Raw genomic sequence first — 26,110 nt, 5'->3', positions numbered from 1 at the left:
CCTTAAGGACAGGGGGATGATGGGACACGTGTGTGACGCGTCCAGACGTGTGCTGTGAGGACCCAGCGGGCCGCGGGCAAAACGCCAGAGTGAACGAGTCAGACGAGTCTGAACCGCTGCTCTGATAGGGAGGCCTGAGCCAGGAGACTGTGAGGGAGCAGTCTGCTTTCCTCCATCCTGCGCTTACTGTTGTCCTGTACTGTGTTCCTGTGCTAACTTTGTTCCTGTGCTAACTGTTCTTGTGCTGTATTCCTGTGCTAACTGTGGTCCTGTACTGTGTTCTTGTGCTGTGTTCCTGTGCTAACTGTGTTCCTGTGCTGTATTCCTGTTCTAACTGTGTTCTTGTGCTGTATTCCTGTGCTAACTGTGTTCCTGTGTTAACTCTTCCAGTGCTAACTCTTCCTGCACTAAATATGTCCCTGTTGTGTTAACTGTGTTCCTGTACTAACTGTGTTCCTGTGCTAACTGTGTACCTGTGTTAACTGTGTTTCTTTTTCCTGTGACCGCAGACCCAGCTTCTCCTGATGCCGTGGGCACAGTCTGGGGCGGCAGCCGCTGAAGTCGCTCATTCCGTTAGAGCTTCTGCGGACCTTCAGAGAGGCGGGGAACGTTCCGGACTCTGTGGAGCTCTTTCAGGAGTAACATACGGAAGATTAAAAAAGAATTAAAAAAGAAAAAAGATTCCTTTTTCAGTTAGAATAATAGAGCCATTAAATTTTTAAAAAGTTCCTCTTGCATGCATGTCTGTGCTTTTTTTTGAGTCCTGCCTGTAGCATTTAGAGGTCCTGCTCAGTTCTGTAATTCTGACGGATGGTCCACACAGTTCGGTCGTAATGAAAATCGGCAGTTTTTTTTTGTTGTGCTCTGCTGATTACTCTGTTTGGCTGTTTCTGTTCTCGCTTTGAGGTTTTGGGTTTGATTGGGCATTCGTTCCGCCAAAGCCTTTTTTGTGGCTGTTCTTCCCGATGCTGTTTCTCTCGCTAGTCTCGCTGAGCTGCACGCACCACAACGCTGCTTCTCGGCCGGCTCACTTGCGTCATTTTCTGTTTTATTATTTTTTTTAATGGATTTTTCACACGGCACACCTGACCGCGCCTGAGGGCCCACCGGTAGGGAGACGCTGGTTTAACCGGTGGGCCGCAGAGAGGAGGAGGAGGAGGAGGAGGAGTGACTGCCGCTGTGTGTTTCAGAGGATAGCTCGCACTCGGCTGTGTGCTCCCGTGTTAACAGAGGAGGTTGGGTTAGGGTTAGGGTGTTAACAGAGGAGGTTGGGTTAGGGTTAGGGTGTTAACAGAGGAGGTTGTGGCGATAGCTGGGCATTCCACATTGTGGGGTTAGTTGTGTTAGTCGCTCTGGATAAGAGCGTCTGCTTAATGCCTGTGATGTAACGTAATGGGAGAAAACACGGGTGAGAAGCCCCATTATTGAGCCGGATGCGTGGTGCTCTGTCTATAATCCTCCAGCTGGGGGCGTCAGAGAAGCCACCTCCCTGACTTCTGAGGTTAAAGGGGCAGGGCAAAAAAAAAAATGGCAACAACCGAAAATGGTAACGACGGCCGGGTGACATTGCAGAGCCGCGATGCCGGGACGCACACACACACACACTCACACACACACACACACACACACACATGCACACACACACACGCACACACACACACACACACACTCACACACACACACACACACACACACGCACGCGCACACACACACTCACACACACACACACACGCGCGGGTGTGGCAGGTGCATGCGGTTCAGCTGTCGCCTCAGCCTCAGGTCCTGCGTATCGGACTGTTTCCCGTCCCAGAGCTTTGGGGGATTGTGGGAGAACGTTGCCGGGGAACAGCTGGATGGATCTCACCTTCCAGCTGTGTGGGGAAGGCAAAGGAAAATGGCTCTCATTGAGAGCCCCTGGAAACCCTTCACCCTGGCCTGCCGTCACCATTCCAAGGGCCCGGATTGGCTGGGGGAACAATGGCCATTGTTCTGGCCGTCTGAGTGTTCCGTGACTTCATAGAGCAGCAGGAGAGAGAGAGAGAAGAGGGGGGAGTGAGGGTGGGGAGGAGACTGTGAAAGAGAGATTGAGAGAGAAAAATGGAGACAGAGAGGAAGAGATGGAGAGAAAGATAATCTGTTTCCCCCTAGTAAGCAACAGCAGTGAAAGAGACTGACACAGAGAATAGAGTAAGGGATCTTTTCTCCCTACCTCCCTCAGTAAAGAGTAGGGAGTGTTGACTACAGCACTGAACCTTACTAACCTTAATTTTCTTAATTTTCATTTTCTGAAGGCGTTTGAGCTCATTTAAAATAATAATATATATACAGTATATGTATGCATGTGTGTGTGTGCCTGTGTCTGTGTATATATTTTATCATTTAATTTTATTTGTTAGCTTTTTTGTCATTACTTAGTTTGTTTTGAGCATATCCCCGTGTTCATATTGCTTTAGATGCATTTGTGTGAAGGGGGCTCTGTACTGAAGAGCTTGTTTGTGCTTGGTCTTGTACTTGTGCAGTTAGCCCCTCTGTCCTTTTCCAACTCGGGTGAAATGAAGCTTAGGGGGAAAAAAAGACCTGACGCAGTTTTTTCCCTTTTTCACCCTGTGCTGCTTTGTAACACGAGAACCTATCAGCAGATTCTAAACGGGTGACTCACACGTGGTCATACCTGGACACGGGGTGGGCGTGGTCAGTGTGAGGCTTTGATCTTCTGCCCCAGGTGCACTCGGGTGGACACGGGTGTGTTCGGCCAGGCGATTCTGGGATGTCTCGGCTCCTGGTAGCCTGAGGGTCATGGCCCAAAGACACACCTCCCCGCCCTTTTCCTGCTCGAACCCCCAACCGCACAGCAGGCTGGACGGAGTAAGTGCAGCCTAATCAAAAAAATAAATAAGTTGATAAATAAATTAATGGAGTAATTAGCCAAAAATGGTTTACAAAAAAATTGTATTCTATGCTGCAGCTTCAGTGAATAATAGATTTTTCATACACGTACTTTCTTGTTCTTATTTCTTTGTCTGAGCTCCTGCCGGGTGTTTTGTGCCTGTCCTCTCTGGAGAGAACCGGTCCGGACTGGAATTCCGAGCAGTTTCCCCTCCGTCTGGCGTCTGCCAGAACTACTCTGGACCCGTCTGTGAAGGGTGCCATCTGGAGGCAGAGCTGCATCTGAAATGTAAGATCATCTTAAGGCCGTAAAACACACTGCATTTCCAAAAGGTGTGTGGGCACCCCTCCTAATCAGTGGTTTCAGCTTAGTGTGTTAACATGTGAGTGGTCTTGGTCTTGATGGTTAATTAGCAACATCAGCACAAAAACTGTTCATCGGGAGCTTCATGAAATGGATTTCCATGACCGAGCAGCTGTGCACAAGCCTAAGATCACCGTGCGCAAGCAGCTGTGCACAAGCCTAAGATCACCGTGCGCAAGCAGCTGTGCACAAGCCTAAGATCACCGTGCGCAAGCAGCTGTGCACAAGCCTAAGATCACCGTGCGCAAGCAGCTGTGCACAAGCCTAAGATCACCGTGCACAAGCAGCTGTGCACAAGCCTAAGATCACCGTGCACAAGCAGCTGTGCACAAGCCTAAGATCACCGTGCGCAAGCAGCTGTGCACGAGCCTAAGATCACCGTGCGCAAGCAGCTTTGCACAAGCCTGAGATCACCGTGCGCAAGCAGCTGTGCACAAGCCTAAGATCACCGTGCACAAGCAGCTGTGCACAAGCCTAAGATCACCGTGCGCAAGCAGCTGTGCACAAGCCTGAGATCACCGTGCACAAGCAGCTGTGCACAAGCCTAAGATCACCGTGCGCAAGCAGCTGTGCACAAGCACAAGATCACCGTGCACAAGCAGCTGTGCACAAGCCTAAGATCACCGTGCGCAAGCAGCTGTGCACAAGCACAAGATCACCGTGCACAAGCAGCTGTGCACAAGCCTGAGATCACCGTGCACAAGCAGCTGTGCACAAGCCTAAGATCACCGTGCGCAAGCAGCTGTGCACAAGCCTAAGATCACCGTGCGCAAGCAGCTGTGCACAAGCCTAAGATCACCGTGCGCAAGCAGCTTTGCACAAGCCTGAGATCACCGTGCGCAAGCAGCTGTGCACAAGCCTAAGATCACCGTGTGCAAGCAGCTTTGCACAAGCCTGAGATCACCGTGCACAAGCAGCTGTGCACAAGCCTGAGATCACCGTGCGCAAGCAGCTGTGCACAAGCCTAAGATCACCGTGCGCAATGGCGAGCATCGGCTGGAGTGGTGTAAGGGGGAGTTTTTGTGTGTGCGAGTGTGTGAGTGTCTGTATCTGTATCTGTGTGTGTGTGTGTGTATCTGTGTGTGTGTGTGAGTGTCTGTATCTGTATCAGTGTGTGTGTGTGTGTGTGTGAGTGTGAGTGTGTGTGTGTGCGTGTGCGTGTGCGTGTGCGTGTGCGTGTGCGTGTGCGTGTGCGTGTGCGTGTGCGTGTGCGAGTGCGAGTGCGAGTGCGAGTGCGAGTGCGAGTGCGTGTGCGTGAGCGTGAGCGTGAGTGTGTGTGTGTGTGTGTGTGTGTGTGTGTGTGTGTGAGTGTGTGTGTGTGGTTAGCAGGGTGGGCGGAGACTGATACAGATACAGACACTCACACACGCACACGCACACGCACCGCACAGCACAGCACACGCGCACTCGCACTCGCGACGCGCCTCGCACCGCCACACTACACCACACACACACACACACACACACACACACTACCACACCACACGCACACGCACACGCACACGCACGCACCCACACCACACACACACCCACACCACACTCACACACACACATACACACACACACACAGACGCACACGCACACGCACACGCACACGCACACGCACACGCACACGCACACGCACACACACACACACACACACACGCACACACACACGCACACACACACACACACACAGACACACACACACACACAGGCACACACACACACACACTCTCTCCCACTCTGCTCCGTCCCCTCTCTCTGCTACAGGTAAACATCACACAGCTGCACGCTGTCCTGGGAAAAACTTTCATTTCTCTCTTATGCACACATACACACGCACACACACACACACACACTCACATGCACACACACACACTCACATATAAACACGCACACACACACTCACATATACACACACATACACACGCACACACACACACACACACATATACACACACACCCTTCCCCTTTTTGTGATTTGTCCCATCAGAGCTGTGATCAGACTGAAATGGAACCCTGGCTATGGAAAAGGCCTGGAGTGATGTTGGGCCAGTCCAGTGTGTGCGTGTGTGCCTGCCTGCGTGCGTGTGTGTGTGCGCGTGTGTTGGTGTTGGTGGTGATTGCATGTGGTTCTGATCTTGGGGATCTGTGGGCTGTGCTGTCCTCAGCAGAAGCAGAAGCACATGCCTGGGAGAGAGCATAACTCATTACAGTCATTCACACGCCTGAGTCTCATTTAACACTTCAAGCTCACAAATATGCAAATAGAATGTCCTGAACATTCTAATGCTGATGTCACAATCACTACTGGTGGAAACTGAAAGCAGTGGAGTTCTAGAACACTGAGGTAGAATTTTGAAAAAACCTACTCTTTAAAGATTTAAGAGTTTTCTGGAAGCTGTCTGTTCTTTCGTGACAGTCTTTGCTTGTTTTTCACCTCAGGCTTTTTTCCTAAACAATTTGTCCCTAAACTATTTTGAACTATCAGTGTGCATGGCCTGGCTTTAATTTTTCTCGCTCTTTCTGAACTACAGAACTACAGTTGGTGCTTCGTGTTTGTTCATGTTTGGTTTTACTCATTTGTGCAAGTCAGAGCACTGAAGGAAGTGAATGTCAATTTCATGCAGATTTAATTGCCAATTATTCTGGAATAATTTCCCTTTCTAGAGTTATGAGAGAGAGCAGCCTTTTCATAATTAATCCAGTGTGATGGCTATCTTTTTGGAGTGTATATTGCTTCATCTGCCACATGATGCAAATATATAGTGTCGGCAGAGCTGCGAGAGACTGGGGTTGCCTGTTCAAATCCAGCAGTGGATGGGGGCATGGTCATGGCACTCTTTAGTGAGTTAGTGGAATTTAATTGCCTCATGTGAGAGTGTATGTGTGTGTGTGTGTATGTGCGTGCGTGCGTGCATCTGTGTCTGTGTGTGTGTGTCTGTGTGTGTGTGTGCGCGCGTGTGTGTGAGGGGAAGGAAGGGGAGATGGTAAGGCGGAGGAAATGGTTTGGTCTAAATACTGTGGTAACCATCCATAGTACTGAAAGAATAACAGGGCTGTTTTTTTCCTTCAGTTTTTTTTAGAGAGCTGGATTATGTGGTTTTTTACTAAGTGGCAGCTCTCATGGAATCCACACAAACAGACAGACACACACACACACATCCATTACTTATCCAATTAAAATCCATGGCTATGATGGCGATTCATATTGTTGCTACACCTTAGTCAAAATAATTTATTTTTAATAATTATTGTATTACATGTTGTACATATATGTAATTTCATATACTTTGAATGTTTATTTAATGAACTGATGAATAGCCTGGTGAGGGCCGGATTGGTTCGGTTGTTCACGGTTACTCTTGGTATTTATTTGAACCTGAACTTTGCTCAATGACACCACAATATGTGGTGTGTGTCTTTATGTGCTCTTCTCTTCCTCGCTCTACTCTTCCTCGCTCCTCTCTTCCTCCCTCTTCTCTTCCATGCTGTCCTCTTCATCCCTCTTCTCTTCCTCCCTCTTCTCTTCCATGCTGTTCTATTCCACGCTCTTCTCTTCCTCGCTCCTCTCTTCCTTAATGGAATTCTGTGCAGCGGTTGCAGCACATGAGGAATGCAGAGCTGGAATTCCCTCCTTTTTCCCCCTGTCTCTTTTTGTGGGAACACTTTAAAACAAAGTCTCTGTGTTTCCCACTCGCCCTCCACTCACGCAACGCCTTTCCAAAACTTTTTCTTTTTTTTCCTTTTCTTTTCTTTCTTTTAAATTGGCACACATGAAAGTGTTCCAGTGGCCTACCTGCAGCTGTCAGAATCCAAAAGTCCTGGAGGGCCACAGGGTCTGCAGGTTTAACTCCAGTCCTGGAGGGCCGCAGTGTCTGCAGGTTTAACTCCAGGCCTGGAGGGCCGCAGTGTCTGCAGGTTTAACTCCAGTCCTGGAGGGCCGCAGTGTCTGCAGGTTTAACTCCAGTCCTGGAGGGCCACAGCGTCTGCAGGTTTAACTCCAGTCCTGGAGGGCCGCAGTGTCTGCAGGTTTAACTCCAGTCCTGGAGGGCCACAGCGTCTGCAGGTTTAACTCCAGTCCTGGAGGGCCGCAGTGTCTGCAGGTTTAACTCCAGTCCTGGAGGGCCGCAGTGTCTGCAGGTTTAACTCCAGTCCTGGAGGGCCGCAGTGTCTGCAGGTTTAACTCCAGTCCTGGAGGGGTGCTGTGTCTGCAGGTTTAACTCCAGTCCTGGAGAGCCGCAGCGTCTGCAGGTCTTCATGGTTTCTATTCCATCAGTGGCTGACTAAGGCCTTGAAAACCAGGTGTGTGGACTCTTTAGCCAATCAAAGACTTAAATTAATCACGAGTGCTGTAACACACTGCAACCCTCCAGGACTGTAGATTGACACCCCTGCCATTCAAAGTGGTCTGCATTGGGTACTGATGCTACTGTTTGATGAAATGCACAGAATATAATTTCATTGACCAGAAATGCATTCTGAGCCAAAGCGATGTGTGTCACAATGAATGCTAGCGGGAGGCACTTCTAATATTTCATAATGCAGTTAGTCACCATGTGTTCTGAAAAGCAACGTCTGCGGAAATGAAATCAGAAAATCCTGCTCCCTCATCAATGGTTTCTGACCTCTCTTCCGGCCCTTTGAGTAACTAGTTAATTAAGAACATTGAACTTAAAATTATACGCAGTAAAATAGTCAGTTTTAAGTAAACTGTTATAGTGTGCATATGGTCCCTATTGGATTCAGTTATGTACTCTGTTACAGTTGGAGGAACACTGGACATTTTACTGTATCGGCGTGGCAAAGATTTGTGTCAGAACTAATAGAAGCAATACAAAACATTTAATCTTTTTTAATTTAATTTTTAAAGATTTGAACTCATTCCATATAACAACTCGGTCTATAATGCTTCTCATATGACCAAAGAGCGGTTTACTAATTCAATCCTCATGGAACTCATTTTACCGAATTCCTCAAAAGTTTAACCGATAATTTGTATACAGAGAAGTCCCGGGCAGGCGTCTGGGTCAGATTTTTATTCTTTTTTTTGGGGGGGGGGCGCAATGCCCCGTTCCTCGCGTGACTCCATTCCCAGTATTCCCCCCGTCTCGTTTTCGCATGCTGGGAACTTTCCCAAAATGAATTTTATGAGAAGAGGCCTGAGAGGTGAGGTCACAGAAGCGAGCAGTGCGTTCACACGCAGGTGGGCTGCGGCTCAGACAGCCCTCTCTTACCAGAGCAGATTTACGCTCTCAGGGAGGTTCAGCCACCAAGGGACAGCTCAGCGCTGTAGGGAAGTCTTACATCGTGTTACACACACGCACGCATGAACACACACACGCACGCATACACACACACACACACACACGCACGCATATACACACACTCACACACAGGCACGTGTGCACTCACACACACGCATGCATACACACACAGGCACGTGTGCACTCACAAACACACGCACGCACACACACACATGCATACACACACACACAGGCACGTGTGCACTCACACACACGCACCCATACACACACACACACACAGGCACGTGTCCACTCACACACGCACGCACACACATGCAGAAACAGACGAACACATACGCAAGCATGTGTGCACTCGCACGCAGGCACACGCGCACACACACACGCGCACACGTTTTTCTTGCAGGATAATGGCTCACTTATTAATCTAATACTGGCCAGGGTAGTATAGACCCTGTTATATTATAAGTATATTAAGTTTTCTTATTTGGCTTATCATCATCATTGCTATCAGTACGACACACGTTTTTACATGAAGTTATAACTCATAACTGATTTAGGGTAGTGTGCTGTTATTATATTTTGAATGCTTCTATAAATTGCAGTAGTGGTCGTAATATACAACCATATTTAAAGTTTTGAGAGGTAGTATAGACATATGCATTCACTAACTCAGCTTGCTGAAAGACTTGCATTATTTTGCAATGGGTTGCGGTTTATATATGCGAAACTACATTTCCCGTCGTGCTTTGCATCGACGCATCAGGTGAGCCTCGTGTGCCTCGCTGCTGTACTCTGTTGGAATGGTTCATTCGTGAGTCAGGCTTCCCCTTGCGCGCGCAGTTTCACGAGCCGCTGAAAGGCGTGAGAAGCGACTCCGCGGCTCCGATCTCATCTCAACTACAGCTGCGCCGGAGGCACGGCCGGGGAAAATGGGAATTTGATGCCCTTCGTTTGGAACACATCTTAGATGTGATCTGCGTTCTGCTCTTTCTTACGCTGCCTGAAGTTGATATTGTTGAAGTTGGATGCGTCTCTCCTCTTCTGTCACATTTTGGATAGTATTTCACTTCTGGGTGTTGTACCTGAGCAGGAAAAGTTTTTTTTAAACGGATTTACCATGGTATCTGATACAGCGCTTGGATTATACTCGTTTCGGAATTGCATTGATTGCATTGCAGTTGTACACAACAAGCAAATTGGGTTTATTTTAACCGCCTTTGTGCGTATTGAGCTTGCTGCCTGAGGGATGAAGCCGGCAGTTTTACGGCGGCTGTTCTAATGGGAGATAGAATAATTCCCCGCTGTAATTCTGGAGGTCCGATAGTTTGTGTGACGTGGGAACGTGGCTTTTGGAAGACCCCGTCCAGCGCGTGAATCGTTCCTTGTTCACAGGGGACACTTTCAGTTATAAACTAATCGTAGTGTTGTGGTCCCAAAGTCGGCACACGATATGGCTTCTATCCCTGTGTCTGCTGTAGACGGCCAGGGCGCCTCGAATAGAATCTTGTGGAACATAAACGGCACATTACATTACAACAGAAAACCCTTTGGGGTCTGGAAACTGGAATAACATCGGAATAATACATCAATCGACGTGGATTCAACGGACAATGCCAACGCCGCCTTACAGGTAAAATAGGCTTGATGTTGCTCCTAATGCGTTGAGCTGCTTTCCGAATAAAAAACTGGCAAGTGCGCAAAACTATAGTCTTTATTATAGACTTTCTATTTTTTTGTGAATGAATGCATCAGTTAACGTAATGCCTTCGTGCGAAGCGGGGCAGTACGGAACGCGAGCACGTGACGCCGTGCCAGATGTTGCTTTGTCGGCTTTCGCTGCAGGTGGAGTGGGGTTTGTGTCGGTCGCGTTGGCAGCTCTCTTCGGTTTCACTTCAATCGAGTTCGGGCGCGCTCTGAACTTTCTTAGTTTCTCTTCCGTTGCTTTTAAATCCGTGAAACAGCGCCAACCAAGGGTGTCAGTTTTGCGGAGCAGACGTCGAACAGATGTGCTGAAGCTTAGCTTTAGGGACAGCTCTAGGGAGAGTCTATTTTGTATTGCAAGATATTCGTATGTTTTGTTGCAGTTTTATAAGGTATTACATTTCGCGAGTCGGTATGCATGGAACACCACACAACTGTAATGCGAACTTATGTAAGCTTATAATGTTAGTAAAAGTACATTGTTTGGTCAGTACATTCATTTATTGTATGATAGCTTGCATCTATCGAGAGCAACAGATTGACGGCGTTAAGCGCACAATAAGCGCAACATACATGCAGTACCTCCGCGTTCGTCCAGGGGGCTGTGCACTTACTCTCGGTCAGGTGAAGGTGCAGGTGTAACACGTCATGTGCATTCAACAGATCCGTTTCCTAAAACGCAGTGCGCACGGCACGCGAAACTGAGCGCATCGTGTTTAAAGAGGATTTTCATTGGTTCAGTGGTTTGTCATCACTGAGCAATGGGGTTAATTATGCAATTCAGTTGAAGTTGTGAGACTGGCGTGTTTGGCTTCGAACTGCCTGTTCAAAGTTTCTGCGTGTTTACCGAGATTTGATCTCACTGGCTTGGAAGCGAGAGCGCGTGAGCTCCATTAACATCCAGCGGTGCTCGTGACCGCCCATAATAGGCTCTGCTCAGTTGTGACTAAACGACCTGGTGCGGTTCGTTGTCATGGTGCCATGCGCAATACAGGATATCCTGCTCATGGAGCAGCGCTGGTGCACATGGGAATTTTCGGCTTGGGTTGTTTGAAAAAGTGTCAGCAAGTGTGTGTATGAGAGAGGAGTGTGTGTGTGTGTGTGTGAGAAAGTGAGGGTGTGAATGTATGTGTGAGAGAGAGGAGGAGAGTAGGAAACAGAGCAAGTTTGTGTGTGAACGAGGACAGTGTATGTGTGAGAATGTGTATGTGTGCGTCTAAGTGCGTGCGTGTGTGTGTGTGTGTGTGTGTGTGTGTGTGTAAGGTGGGCTTGTAGCCCTCACTCGGCTGGCTCTGTTCCTCGTTGGGGAGACTCGGAGTGGGAGTGGCTGGCAGGGGAGCCAGTCCCCCAAACACACCTGTACTGTGCAGATCAGCGGCTTCCAGGCTTATGAGGTCATGGGAGGACTTCAACACACATACACACCCCAAACACTACTATACACACACACATACACACACACACATCCTAAACACTACTATACACACACACACATACACATCCTAAACACACATAACACACACCACACACACACATCCTAAACACTACTATACACACACACACATACACATCCTAAACACTACTATACACACACACACACACATCCTAAACACTACTATACACACACACACATACACATCCTAAACACTACTATACACACACACACACATCCCAAACACTACTATACACACACACACACACACATACACATCACACAACACACACTACACAACACACACACACACACACACACCCCAAACACTACTATACACACACACACACACACACACATCCCAAACACTACTATCACACACACACACAACACATCCTAAACACTACTATACACACACACACATACACAACACATCCCAAACACTACTATACACACACACACACACACACATCCCAAACACTACTACTACACACACACACACACACACACATCCCAAACACTACTATACACATACACACACACACATCCTAAACACTACTATACACACACACACATACACATCCTAAACACTACTATACACACACACACATACACATCCCAAACACTACTACTACACACACACACACACACACACATCCCAAACACTACCACACACACACACACACATCCCAAACACTACTACATACACACACACACACACACACACATCCCAAACACTACCACACACACACACACACACACCCAAACACTACTACTACACACACACAACACACATACACACCCCAAACACTACTACTCACACACACACACACACCCCAAACACTACTACTACACACACACACACACACCCCAAACACTACTACTACACACACACACACACACACATACACACCCCAAACACTACTACTACACACACACACACACATACACACCCCAAACACTACTACTACACACATACACACCCCAAACACTACTACTACTACACACACATACACATCCCAAACACTACTATACACACACACACACACATCCTAAACACTACTACTACACACACACCCCAAACACTACTACTACACACACACACACACACACACACTCACACCCCAAACACTACTACATACACACACACACACACACACACACCCCAAACACTACTATACACACACACACACACACACACACACACACCCCAAACACTACTACTACTACACACACACAGCATACGTGTGTATGCTGGTGTATGATGTGGTGAAGGAGATACTCTATCGCCGTGGCGATGTGGTGAAGGAGATACTCTATCGCCGTGTCGATGTGGTGAAGGAGATACTCTATCGCCATGGTGATGTGGTGAAGGAGATACTCTATCGCTGTGGCGATGTGGTGAAGGAGATACTCTATCGCCGTGGTGAAGGAGATACTCTATCGCCGTGGTGAAGGAGATACTCTATCGCCGTGGTGAAGGAGATACTCTATCGCCGTGGTGATGTGGTGAAGGAGATACTCTATTGCCGTGGTGATGTGAAGGAGATACTCTATCGCCATGGCGATGTGGTGAAGGAGATACTCTATCGCCATGGCGATGTGGTGAAGGAGATACTCTATCGCCGTGGTGATGTGGTGAAGGAGATACTCTATCGCCATGGTGATGTGGTGAAGGAGATACTCTATCGCCATGGCGATGTGGTGAAGGAGATACTCTATCGCCGTGGCGATGTGGTGAAGGAGATACTCTATCGCCGTGGCGATGTGGTGAAGGAGATACTCTATCGCCGTGGTGATGTGGTGAAGGAGATACTCTATTGCTGTGGTGATGTGAAGGAGATACTCTATCGCCATGGTGATGTGGTGAAGGAGATACTCTATCGCCATGGTGATGTGGTGAAGGAGATACTCTATCGCCGTGGTGATGTGGTGAAGGAGATACTCTATCGCCGTGGTGATGTGAAGGAGATACTCTATCGCCGTGGTGATGTGGTGAAGGAGATACTCTATCGCCGTGGTGATGTGAAGGAGATACTCTATTATGGTGATGTGGTGAAGGAGATACTTTGTCTCTGTGGCTAAAAAGTGGGCGGGGTTTAACCCTCTGACTGACTTCACTGGTCATGGTCATGCGTGGTGGAGTTTTGTGATTCAGGACCTTGAGCATCCGTGCCATTATTGCAGTGGATTTATTCATTTTTTACAGTTTAATAGTCACTACATTACATTACATTATAGGCATTTAGCAGACGCTCTTATCCAGAGCGACGTACAACAAGTGCATAGGTTTCAAGATGTAGAGGCGCAAAAGAAACACTAGAGTGAAGTAAGGATCGTAGTGCCAGAAGTGACCACATCGATCAGGACTCCAACCCTGTAGAGTAAGCTTGTTCAGTCACTAAGGCTGTGATTTGTCCTGGTTTCCTCCTGCAGGTCTGTTGATATGAACCCATTCGCTAACCCTGACGAGGCCGGGTCCTGTACACTGTGGAAGCACATAATGTGTGAAATATGTCAGGCAAACAGCCAATGGGAAGAACCAGGGGTGTCGTGCTAGCCAATGAGACCAGCTGTATATATATATAGGCGCATAACTCCCGAATGGATTCACAGATTTGCACAAGATTTTGTGGAAAGGTTGGTCATGAGCCAAAGAAGAGGTCACGTGTTTGTGTGAGGGTGTGTGCGTGGATGCATGCACACATGGATGCATGCGCGTGTGCGGTCGCAGCTATTGCGGATTCACGCTTGTTTTACTCTAAATCTATATTTTAAAAAAAGAGAAGAAACTTTTTTATTGTCTAGGCAGTCAGCCCAAGGTCTCCTTTGTAAGGCTGAATGAGGGAGTTCTGGCACTGGGTTCGAGAGTGGAGGAGGGGGGTGGGGGAGCATAGTGGGAACAACAGGTCCAGGCATGAATTTATGGCTGCACCTGTGACTTAGCAGTGGGGAGACAAACCTGCGTTGTGTGAATCTGCTGTATTAGGGCTGCATGGGGGTGCGGGAGCTGTGTTGTTAGCTTAGCCCCCCCCCCCCCCACCTGTGCCCCATGCCCCCCCCCCCTCCTGCTGAAAGGGCTCTCTCTCCAGGGCCTGAGGTGCAGAGCTTGAAGTCCTGCTGCGGAACAGACACCTGTGCAAACACCAAGGCCTTAGCACAGCTCCTAGTGGAGCTCAACCGTACGGGGGGTGGGGGGGGTGGGGGGGGGCGCAGGGGTGATGGAGGCCAGCAGTGAGAGGTTAGGACCTGAGAAGCTCAGCTGGTTGTGTCAATACGGCACCTCCTGTTTCTGCCAAGACCTGACTGTCTGAACACTAGAGCTGAGGGAGGGAGGAAGAGGAAGAGAGAGGGAGGGAGGGAGGGAGAGAGAGAGGGAGAGAGGGAGAGAGAGAGAGATCAGTGCTATATTCTACTCTGCTGAAAGACCTCGCTTTTCTTTTGGTCTCTGCTACCCCCCTGTGGTAAAGCTAGGTTGCATTGCCTGGAAGTTTTTATTGTGTTGTTCTCAGATTGGCCACTAGAGGTCTATGCTGTCTAGGTAAATAGATATGTGGTATTTCAGTGACATTTTTCAACAAGTGGCTTTTTTCTTCCAGTTTATTAAATTACATCTTGGCATTTAGCTGACGCTCTTGCAGAGATTACATTACTATGTACAGACCACCATTATACTACACTATCTTCCACTTTCTCTATAATGGCATTTGAAATGGGTGTCATTTATTTACTGTCTGCTCTGTCTATAATGTGCATTTTAAAATGTATTTATTAAAGTAAAAGCAGTTTTTTTTAAATGCCCAGTGTGCCCAACATGGGTCTGAGCATGTCCAGTTCCCATCCCAATTTGGAACGACCAGCTATCTGTGACCAGAGCTGCGTTCGTGTGCGAACTCTACTGCTGATTCTGGAGGACGTAGATGCCTACGGTTCTCCTGCGAAACCCAGCCTTACTACAGCTAAGCTCACGCAGGGTGGAGTCGGAGGAAGACCTCACATTACATTACAGGCATGTAGCTGACAGATGCTCTCATCCAGAGCGACTTACACAACTTTAGCATTTTTTAAAAATGATTTTAGCTTCCATTTATACCGCTGGATATATACTGAAGCAATGCAGGTTAAACACCTTGCTCAAGGGTACAACATATCCTACCTGGGAATCGAACCTGCAACCTCTGAGTTACAACCTGAGGTTCCCTAACCATTACAGTATATCCCACTGCCACCCAAGGCCTGTCATATGTGGTCCACGGGTGCCTGATCGACCAGCAGGGGGCGCTAGACGGCAGCGAAGGTGGCCCCATAGCCGGCTGAACACTCCGATACCCTGGGGGACTCGATCAGCAGGTCGCCCTGTGGAGCTCCCGGCCCGTTGGTCTGCGTTCGATCCGAGGCTGTGAGGCTCAGCCATGTGCCACGGCGTGGTCTTTTAGTGAATGCCGCCCAGCAGCTCGAAGCAGAAACGACTCCGTGACCTTTGGACCTGGGATTCCAGAGGCTGAAATCTCCTGCCGGGTTTTCTTGGCTGTTTGCACGATGGCAAAATCCCCCAGAGTCATAATCAAGCAAAAAAAAAAAAAAAGGTTTGGAGTAATAGAAAGTGTGCTAGGAAAGAGCCCTGGGGTTAAGGGCACTGCAGTGTGAAAGTGAGAAAGTTTTGAAATCCGGCCATGGGCTTGTGAAGGTTTTGGCACCACCTAGTGGCGATGCAATGGAACTTAGGACAATGTCTCATGAAGGCCAATGCTTTTGTGGGCCAGAAGGTTGCACTTCTACTGGCATCCACCAGGTGGCAGCGACGCTCTACGAATAACAGCCCAGAAACGACCTGGATGGATAGGAGCCTCACAGAGTAATAGATCTAGATTGGCATTATTACCTTGTTATTGCTCCTGTAATTCGAGCCCATCTCTCTCTTTGAAGATCAAAGGAGCCAAGCCCTCTGTCAGTACCTACAGAGATCACCTGGCCTTGACTTCAAAAAAAAAAAAATTAAAAAAAACAATTGCTTGTTTGCTCGCTCAAGTAACATTTTTTCTCGCTGTAATCGTTTTGCTTCAGCGACTTTTTGATCTGATCTCGCCACAGAAAATGCACCTGTGGAGATTATTTACAAAGGAAGCCAAAATCACAGCGTACTAATGCACACAAGAAACATATGAAATATACCCCTCTTCTCTTATGTTATATATGTGTAATATATGAGGGGAGGGGTGGGCGGGTGTGGTCAGTAAGTGCAGTTTGTGTGGCTGTAGATTTAAGGCGGCCACCAAAGCCAAAAACACTGGGGAAAAGAAAGAGATTTTATTTGGTTATTTCACTAGTTGTACTAGTTCTTGACATTTATCATTTATTTTTCTATTTTTATCGTTATTCGATCACTGTTTTATTTGTTTTCTTCAGTTGTGTGGTCATTTCCTGTTCCTGTGTGTGCAATGCTTTGGCCTTGCGGATGTATGTGTGTTCTGCAAATAAAGCAAAGTGAGTGAAACCTAGTGAGGGAAGGGTGGAGAGAGGGATGAGAGAGAGAGAGAGAGAGAGGCTAGGCCGGGCCTGTTTGGGGTATTACTCCATGTTCGTAGGGGAGAGCTGGGGCAGGCCGTACGCAGGGCTGCTTTGGCTCTGGCAGTATGTACCTTATGGAGCACTGCTCTTCAGAGAGAGAGAGGGAGTGTGTGTGTGTGTGTGTGTGTGTGAGAGTGTGTGTGTGAGAGTGTGAGTGTGTGTTCGTGAGAGTGAGTGTGAGAGAGAGTGTGTGTGTTTCTGAGAATGTGTGAGTGTGTGTGTGTGTGTGTGTTAGTGAGAGTGAGTGTGAGAGGGAGTGTGTGTGTATTTGTGTGTGTGTGTGTGAGAGAGAGAGAGAGAGAGAGGAGAGAGAGAGAGAGAGAGAGAGAGAGAGAGAGAGAGAGAGAGAGAGAGAGAGAGAGGAGAGAGAGGAGAGGTGGGGGAGAGAGAGAGGGAGAGGGAGAGGGAGAGGGAGAGAGAGAGAGGTCAGACCTGTGAAAGAGGACCCCAGTGTGAAATGTTCCCCATCAGTGCAGCGCAGATGCCTGCTGTGAAGCTCTCTCAGTCTGTGAGCTCCCGATCCTCCCTGCTCCGCGCTCACAGACAAAACTACATACATACACAGCTGTGTTTACCCCAGAGACGCTTCTACTACCACATTTTACCCCGGAGACGATTCTACTGCCACAGTTCACCCCAGAGACAATTCTACAGCCACATTAATTAATTAAATTATTGAAGACGAGGTATTAATTAAATAATTACGTTATTGAAAACGGGCAAAACATCTGGTTTTGCAATATGAAAAAGCTGTTTAATAGTAAGAAAGGGAGATCAATCATCAGGCTAATGTTTCAGTGCTACGATGTTATAGCACAAAAAATGAGCTCTGTTTTCACAGAGAAAATATAAAACAAAATCCACACTTCATTTAATAGCTGAAACATTCCCACGCACAAATTCTTGTGAATGTCAACATTTTAGCCGTAGCTGTTCATAGATACGGCATCCTCCATGTCGTATACTTTACTATGTTCTGTTGTTCATTAGTCGGGTTTTGGTTTAAACCGTAAGCATTCGTTTGAAATATAACAAACATCGCCTCCGTCATTAGATTTTCCCCCTGCGATGTTATCTGTTTTATTTCAAGAGTGTTACTGGTCATATTTCAGCTCTCCCCACTGTCTGTTTTTCAGCTTTGAATCGCACAAAGTCTCCGGTAATTCGGTCCCCCTGAGCCTTCACATCTGCTCTCCAAAGTTCCGCGAGTTAGAACGCAGCTTTTGCGTTCTGAGAAAAGGGAGAGAGAAATCCAGCCTCTATAAGAGATGTGTTTTGTAACGGTCGACTATTTTCAACAGAGGAATTGTTGCACCTGAACCTCTGCCAGTGTAGCGCCGGTGACAGTTGGAATAAACGCTCCGCTTGTGTCCGCTGTCGCACGGTTACCTGCTGATGAGGACGGCTGTTCCTCCCCGTGTGTACCTGGAGTCTGCAGGTCTCCACGGAGACGCACATACCTGTACTTTCGCCCAAAACTTTATTTTCTTGTAACTGAGTTCTCCAAAGTGTGCTTCGCAGTCTTCGAGATTGCCCGTCAGTTTAATTTTGTTTTCTTTGAGGTATTTTATTGCTGTTTGCTCTCTACCGGTAGCAGTTTCTGCAGGACTTTTTAATATACACTTATTATATATTATACACTTTCATTATTGAGTTATGAACGGTATATAAGGAATATAAGCTTTCAGGTTTCTTGAGTTTTGGCAGTATGAGTGCTCTTTCTAGGGGAGTATGCAGTGTCCACGTTGGCTTGTGTTGGATAAATCTGGCAGTGTAAAAGGTTCAAGAGACCATCCCATTATCGATATTACTTTGTTTCTAATTATCCGCGTCAGTGTTTTCTTTGGATAACCGTCTTATGGGTTACGGCAAATTTGATATCTTGCTGAAGGGAGTGCAACAACCGTCACCAGTTTAAAAAGCTCAGACCATTCAAATCTTTCCAAAGATAGATCTTGGGGGTTTCTCAAAGTGAATTCATTTATTAAAATGGCATGGATACCCCCTCCCCCCCCCCCACCCCCACCCCCAGTTTGCTGCTAATTAACTTTTTCCATTACAAGCCTTTACAGATATTTTCCACTATCACTCCTTGTATCACTAAATACAGTCAGTTTTACTAGCGTGCAAATCTGCCGCCATGCAAATAATTTGAAATCTTGCGTTAGAAAGTTGCATTTATTCATGCTAATAGAATAGAATACTAATAAAATGCTAATGGAATGCTAATAGAACAGACACACCGCTATCATGGGGTGTGCTACTCCCGGAACCAACTTCCATTTTGTACAGCGTACAGTTCGGCTTCTCCTGCACCAAGCCCCGCCCTCTAATTGCATTATATGCCGTATGACATTGACAAGTGCACAGACCAATCATGGCACAGGGTATTTATGCGATCAGAGCCCTAGCCCCAGGGCTAAAAGTTACAACCAGAAGTTACACCGCCTTTGGGGTTTGAGAAGAACAGGTTTAGTTTAGCCGCAGACCACTCCGCTGTCCTGGTGGGTCTTTGTTTTTGGGGTTTGAGAGGAACAGGTTTAGTTTAGCCGCAGACCACTCCGTTGTCCTGGTGGGTCTTTGTTTTTGGGATTTGAGAGGAACAGGTTTAGTTTAGCCGCAGACCACTCCGCTGTCCTGGTGGGTCTTTGTTTTTGGGATTTGAGAGGAACAGGTTTAGTTTAGCCGCAGACCACTCCGCTGTCCTGGTGGGTCTTTGTTTTTGGGATTTGAGAGGAACAGGTTTAGTTTAGCCGCAGACCACTCCGCTGTCCTGGTGGGTCTGTGTTTTTGGGATTTGAGAGGAACAGGTTTAGTTTAGCCGCAGACCACTCCGCTGTCCTGGTGGGTCTTTGTTTTTGGGATTTGAGAGGAACAGGTTTAGTTTAGCCGCAGACCACTCCGCTGTCCTGGTGGGTCTTTGTTTTGGGATTTGAGAGGAACAGGTTTAGTTTAGCCGCAGACCACTCCGCTGTCCTGGTGGGTCTTGTTTTTGGAGTTTGAGGGAACAGGTTTAGTTGCCGCAGACCACTCGCGTCTGGGGTCTGTGTTTGGGATGAGAGAACAGGTTTAGTTTACCTACAGCACCGCTGTCCTGTGGGTCTTTGTTTTGGATTTGAGAGGAACAGGTTTAGTTTTAGGCGCGCCACTCCGCTGTCCTGGTGGGTCTGTTTGGGGTTTGAGTGGAACAGGTAGTTCACCGAGACCCTCCGCTGCCTGGGTCTGTGTTTGGTTGCTTAGAGGAATAACGCCGTCCGGACGGCCATGCTGGCTCTGGATTCGGGAAGTCTGAGTGCTTTCCCAGCACCGCCATCCTCTCTCACTTTCAATAACAGTCACATTAATAACTCCTTCTGGCCTGCTGGCGTTCGCAGAGCTGGCCCGGGTGCGACGTCTGACACGCATCACTGAACCCTGCTGCCTCTCTGTGTAGCTCCTCCCTGTGTAACTCCTCTCTGTGTAACTCCTCTCTGTACTGAGCTGCCTCTCTGTGTAGCTCCTCCCTGTGTAACTCCTCTCTGTGTAACTCCTCTCTGTACTGAGCTGCCTCTCTGTGTAGCTCCTCCCTGTGTAGCTCCTCTCCGTACTGGTCATTGTTGTGCAGCTCCAGTAGTTGTATAGCTGCAGTAGGTGTTGTGTAGCTGCAGTAGTAGTTGTGTAGCTGCAGTAGTTGTTGTGTAGCTGCAGTAGTTGTGTAGCAGCAGTAGGTGTTGTGTAGCTGCAGTAGGGGTTGCGTAGCTACAGTAGTTGTGTAGCTGCAGTAGTAGTTGTGTAGCTGCAGTAGTTGTTGTGTAGCAGCAGTAGGTGTTGTGTAGCTGCAGTAGTTGTGTAGCAGCAGTAGGTTTTTGTGTAGCTGCAGTAGTGTTGTGTAGCTCAGTAGTTGTGTAGCTGCAGTAGTGTGTAGTGCGTAGTTTGCGTAGCTGCAGTAGTTGTGTAGCAGCAGTAGGTGTTGTGTAGCTGCAGTAGTTGCGTAGCTACAGTAGTTGTGTAGCAGCAGTAGGTGTTGTGTAGCAGCTGTAGTTGTTGTGTAGCAGCAGTAGGTGTTGTGTAGCTGCAGTAGGTGTTGTGTAGCTGCAGTAGTTGTGTAGCAGCAGTAGGTGTTGTGTAGCTGCAGTAGTTGTTGTGTAGCTGCAGTAGTTGTGTAGCAGCAGTAGGTGTTGTGTAGCAGCAGTAGGTGTTGTGTAGCTGCAGTAGTTGTTGTGTAGCTGCAGTAGTTGTGTAGCAGCAGTAGGTGTTGTATAGCTGCAGTAGGGGTTGTGTAGCTACAGTAGTTGTGTAGCAGCAGTAGGTGTTGTGTAGCAGCTGTAGTAGTTGTGTAGCTCCAGTAGTTTTAGGGATTTGAGTGTTCTCGGTAGGGGGAAGGTTTAATGAGATTAGCCCGCAGTCCAGCGATGCAGTGGAGGGCAGCGAGCAGCTCCCGGATCACACAGAGAGCCGCTGGTCCTCAGCGGCACTGTGGGACACGCCCACACGCCTCCTCATTGGTCCAGATTATATTAGGATAGTAAATAAAGGAGTTGTGTTGCCGTTACCACACTGGTTCTTAAACTTCTTAATATCAGGACCTGACATTTAGCACCTTTCTCTTATACGCATGCTAGCATGGCCTGGTGGACTGCGGACTCATTCCGGGACCCGCCTCATACCCTGAGATTCCATCTTAAGCTAGCCATCTAAAACTAGCCTAAGTCAGGCTGGTTTAAGCTGTGTTCTGGTTTGACATTTTTAGCTGGTCGACCAGCTCTTCAACAGCAGACCAGCTTATATAGTCAGCTGGTCCACTGATTTTACCACCAGCCTAACTGCATTTGACCTGCTTTGATCAGCCACAGACCAGCTATGATGAGCTAGAAGTGACACAGCTTTAAAAACCATCTTAAACCAGGTTAGAATCCCAGCAGGTCTGATGTCAGGTGGGCGATCCGGGACCGTTGCAGATCTGTCCGACCCATTGATGGAGCGAAGATGCTGAAGATGTGTGAATGGTTCTGTGCTGGGCAGAACCTCTGGCCCAAATTATCTGATGCTGGACTGGCATTTCTGTACAGACCTGCCTTTGGTTCTGCTTGTGCTTTTAGGAGTCAGAGGGTCCAGTTAGGTGCTGTGCTTGGTCTTCTACCTCCATCTTCTGTCTCTGTCTCATCCCCTCTGTCATCTGTCAATTCAAGCAGAATTCACATATTTACTGATTTATTATCTGGAAAATAAGTGGTGTATGCAAAAATTCTCAATAGGTGAAGGAAAATTGGTCATTACCATTTGAGAATGTTTCTTGCTGTTTACAGTTTATCATCTTCACGGTTTGTTTTTGCATTTTTTTTTTCCTTCAGTTTTTTTCTTGGCTGTGATCTGGTTTATTGTTTGTTTTCGAGTGTGGGTAAAGTTGTAGAAGTTATGGCTTGGACGGATTATAAAATTAATGAGGTTTTTAAAGTCTCTTTCTCTCTTGTTCTCGCTCTTGCTCTCTCTCTCTCTCTCTCGCTCCCTCTCTCTGTCTCTCTCTCCCTCCCTCCCTCTCTCTCTCTGTCTGCCTCTCTCTCTCCGTGGGTGACTGCAGATTGGCTGGTTGCCCAGGGGGGGTTCTGCCTGCCAGCCTATCGGCTCCCACCCTGGGGGCCCGAGGTTTTTAATGACGCCAGCGTTCACCAAACACCCCCCACCCCCTCCAGCCTCTGGGCTTTCCCGTCCCCCTACCAGGGCCAAATCACTGCACCACATGCCAACAGATCACAGATGTTCCTGATGGACAGGCACCAGCAGTTAACCCACTCCTGGGTCCGGCCCGACCTGCTCCTGTCCTGAGGTCGACCGGGGATGCTTTTGTACCTTTGACCTTCATTTACCCCTTTGAAGAGTAGGGTTTTTCTTGGAATGTTTCTTTTTGAAATTCTAAGTCAGTGTTCTAGAACTCTGTTGCTTTCGGTCACCAGTAGTGACTGTGACATCAGCTTTAGCATGTTCAGTTCAGAATGTTCTTGCATTCTAATCACTTATTTATCATTTTGCACCTTAAATGGTGAATCGCACGTGTGTTCAGCAGGGAGAACCTGACCGAACCTCCCCTTCTGTCGATCACCGTTACCGAACATCCCCTTCGGCAGCTGATGTGAGAAAAGTTTCAGTTTGTTTGAAAAAAAATGACCTGATGTTAGCTAACATTTGCCATTGTTGAATGCACAGGAGGTAGGTCGACTGAGAATGTGTGGAGATTCTGCCGCCCAATAAGATCAGATGTAAGGAATGCATGGGGTTTTGTGCGACCAATCAGATGTGAGGAACGATGAGGAGGTGTAGAGAGAGTTTTTGTGTGACTTTTTAAGGGGTTAACGGACTGACTATTTCAAAAAGTTCCCCAGAATCTTTGGTGATTACAGAGAGTCAGACCCTGGAGTTTACTTCTCATCTGCAAGGCTGCAGTTCCAGTCCCAAAACCCAGGGGGCGCCATTTCCACCGAGCCGAGCCCGGCTCCCAGAATGTTCTGTAATTGTATGTTTTTGTATTTCTTTTTCTCTTATTAGAAGCCTAACTAGGGACAGGAGTTGGAAACTAGCAATAGCTATAATCTCTGTATGCGGTACATCAGTTACATCAACTTGTTTGTAACGAGTTGAAGTGGTACTATGTTAACTTGCATTGTCCCTACCAAATAAACTATATGAAATGAAATGAAATTGTATGGATTAACATAACATAACATAATGATGAGAACAGGCCATTCAGCTCAACTATGCTTGCCATTTTCCTAACTAAATTAGTGCTCTGATTACCTACAGACTAGATAGTATCTAACACTGTATCAAGCCTGGTCTTGAAAATCCCCAGAGTTTCTGCCTCTACTACATGACCTGGCAGGCTATTCCACACATTGACTACTCTCTGTGTGAAATAATTCTTCCTAATGTCTGCATGGAATCTACCTGGATTAGAAAGTACAGGTCGTGGCTGCCCATGGTCTGTTAGCCTGTGAAGTGTGAGCAGGGTTGGGGCGTAGGGAGGGGGGGGGGTGGTGGATTCAGGGAAACAATCCCGAAATCCCTGGAACCGTGACCTGTCCAGACGGCAAGCCAAGCGCATCGTGCTCTCTCATGGGCAGCTACCCCTAAAGGCTCTTCTTTTCAGTACACCCTCCCCTTCACTGCTGGGACGGGCTGTGCTGCTGGGATGGACTGTGGGCTGTGCTGTCAGGATGGGCTGTACTGTTGGGATGGGGTGTGTTGTTGGGATGGGGTGTTTTGTTGGGAAGGGGTGTGCGGTTGGGATGGACTGTGCTGTTGGGATGGGGTATGGTGTTTGGTTGGGCTGTGCTGGTGGGATGGGGTGTGTTGTTGGGATGGGGTGTTTTGTTGGGAAGGGGTGTGCGCTTGGGATGGACTGTGCTGTTGGGATGGGGTATGGTGTTTGGTTGGGCTGTGCTGGTGGGATGGACTGTGCTGTTTGGCTGGACTGTGCTGTTGGGATGGGGTGTGTTGTTGGGATGGGGTGTTTTGTTGGGAAGGGGTGTGCGGTTGGGATGGACTGTGCTGTTGGGATGGGGTATGGTGTTTGGTTGGGCTGTGCTGTTTGGATGGACTGTGCTGTTGGGATGGACTGTGCTGTTGGGATGGACGGTGCTGTTGGGATGGACTGTGCTGTTGGGATGGGGTGTGCTGTTGGGATGGGCTGTGCTGTTGGGATGGGCTGTGCTGTTGGGATGGACTGTGCTGTTGTGGTGTGATGTCACCATCCTGCACGCTCGGGCCTCTGGCCTCATGTATAGCTTACAGGCTTTATTCACACGGCAGTTAAGAGTGATCGTGTTGCCATAGCGTTTGATAACTCGCGCATTATTCTAAAAGCAAGTCTTAACGACAGATCAGTGACTTCTTCTGCATGTGGAATACAGGAGAGATCTCTGCTCCTCTCCGCGCACGGAAGCAAAATCTGAGGAGAGGTGTTTCAGGAACATGTTGGCAACGTTTCCGCAACGCTTCCAGGCCAGCAGCGGACCCCCGAGTCATGTGACTTGCTGGGTCTCATCAACACAACGGGCTGAAGCTGCCGCTGGGACGCCTCACCTTCGGGGCGAAAGCGCTCACTAAGTTTCTAAATTTGCGTTTAATGGAGAACAATACAGCTGCTCTTCGGCTTTATGGCCCCCCCCCCACTGCCCCACCTCACCCCCCCCCACCTCACAGCTACTGATCTCCACTGCAGTCCTTGTTTAAATGATTTACTCATTTAGGCCCGATCCAGTTCTCTCCTCACTTTTTATTTCACACAGAAGCCAAGCGGAGACTCATAAACACTGGGACATCATTAGTTCGGCTTCTTGGGCTTGTAGCACACGTGCGTGCGTGCGTGCGTGCGTGCGTGTGTGCGTGCGTGCGTGCGTGCGTGCGTGCGTGCGTGTGTGCGTGTGTGTGTGTGTGTGTGTGTGTGTGTGTGTGTGTGTGTGTGTGTGTGTGTGTGTGTGTGTGTGTGTGTGTGTGTGTGTGTGTGTGTGTGTGTATGTGTGTGTGTATGTGTGTGTGTATGTGTGTGTGTATGTGTGTGTGTGTGTTTTAAGTGTTATGAAACCGAATATACGAATTGTTTCCCAAACGATGCTCGTTTTTGGAGCGGAGGAGGGGCCTCCGGGCGAATCGAGGGCCGGCCGAGCGCACTGCCCTCACTGGGGTTATTTTTAAACTCTCGCTACGTCAAACTGTAAATTGCCGTGGTTACCTAACGTAATTTCCAGCGTAGTTAATGTACGGTATGTCAAAACCTAAAAGCCAGGGACTATCACAGTAAGTGCTTCCAACTGGGTTTCACCAACCTGTTGGGCACGTTTCCTAAACTTTTTATTATTTATTTATTTATTTATTTATTTATTGCATGAAATAAGTACACAAATTTACTTCCTAATTTGCCTCAATGTGGAGCTGCTT

The 26,110-nt window shown here is 48.0% G+C and overlaps 1 protein-coding gene across 2 annotated transcripts in view; it reads left to right on the top strand.

Annotated features, from left to right (window-relative positions):
- The first annotated feature begins 9,072 nt into the window (after positions 1-9,072).
- LOC135249085 (putative uncharacterized protein ENSP00000383309) overlaps positions 9,073-26,110 on the top strand; it is a 58,591-nt gene continuing 41,553 nt past the window's right edge. For both annotated transcript variants that reach the window (XM_064324360.1, XM_064324359.1), the window contains exon 1: positions 9,073-10,129. The gene's annotated coding sequence lies outside the window, so the exon portion shown is untranslated. The remainder of the gene's footprint in view (positions 10,130-26,110) is intronic.

This window comes from Anguilla rostrata, chromosome 2, assembly GCF_018555375.3.
Source record: "Anguilla rostrata isolate EN2019 chromosome 2, ASM1855537v3, whole genome shotgun sequence".
Lineage (NCBI taxonomy): Eukaryota > Metazoa > Chordata > Actinopteri > Anguilliformes > Anguillidae > Anguilla > Anguilla rostrata.
The sequence above is the reverse complement of the archived record's forward strand: the minus strand, read 5'-3'. Positions and strand labels throughout refer to the sequence as shown.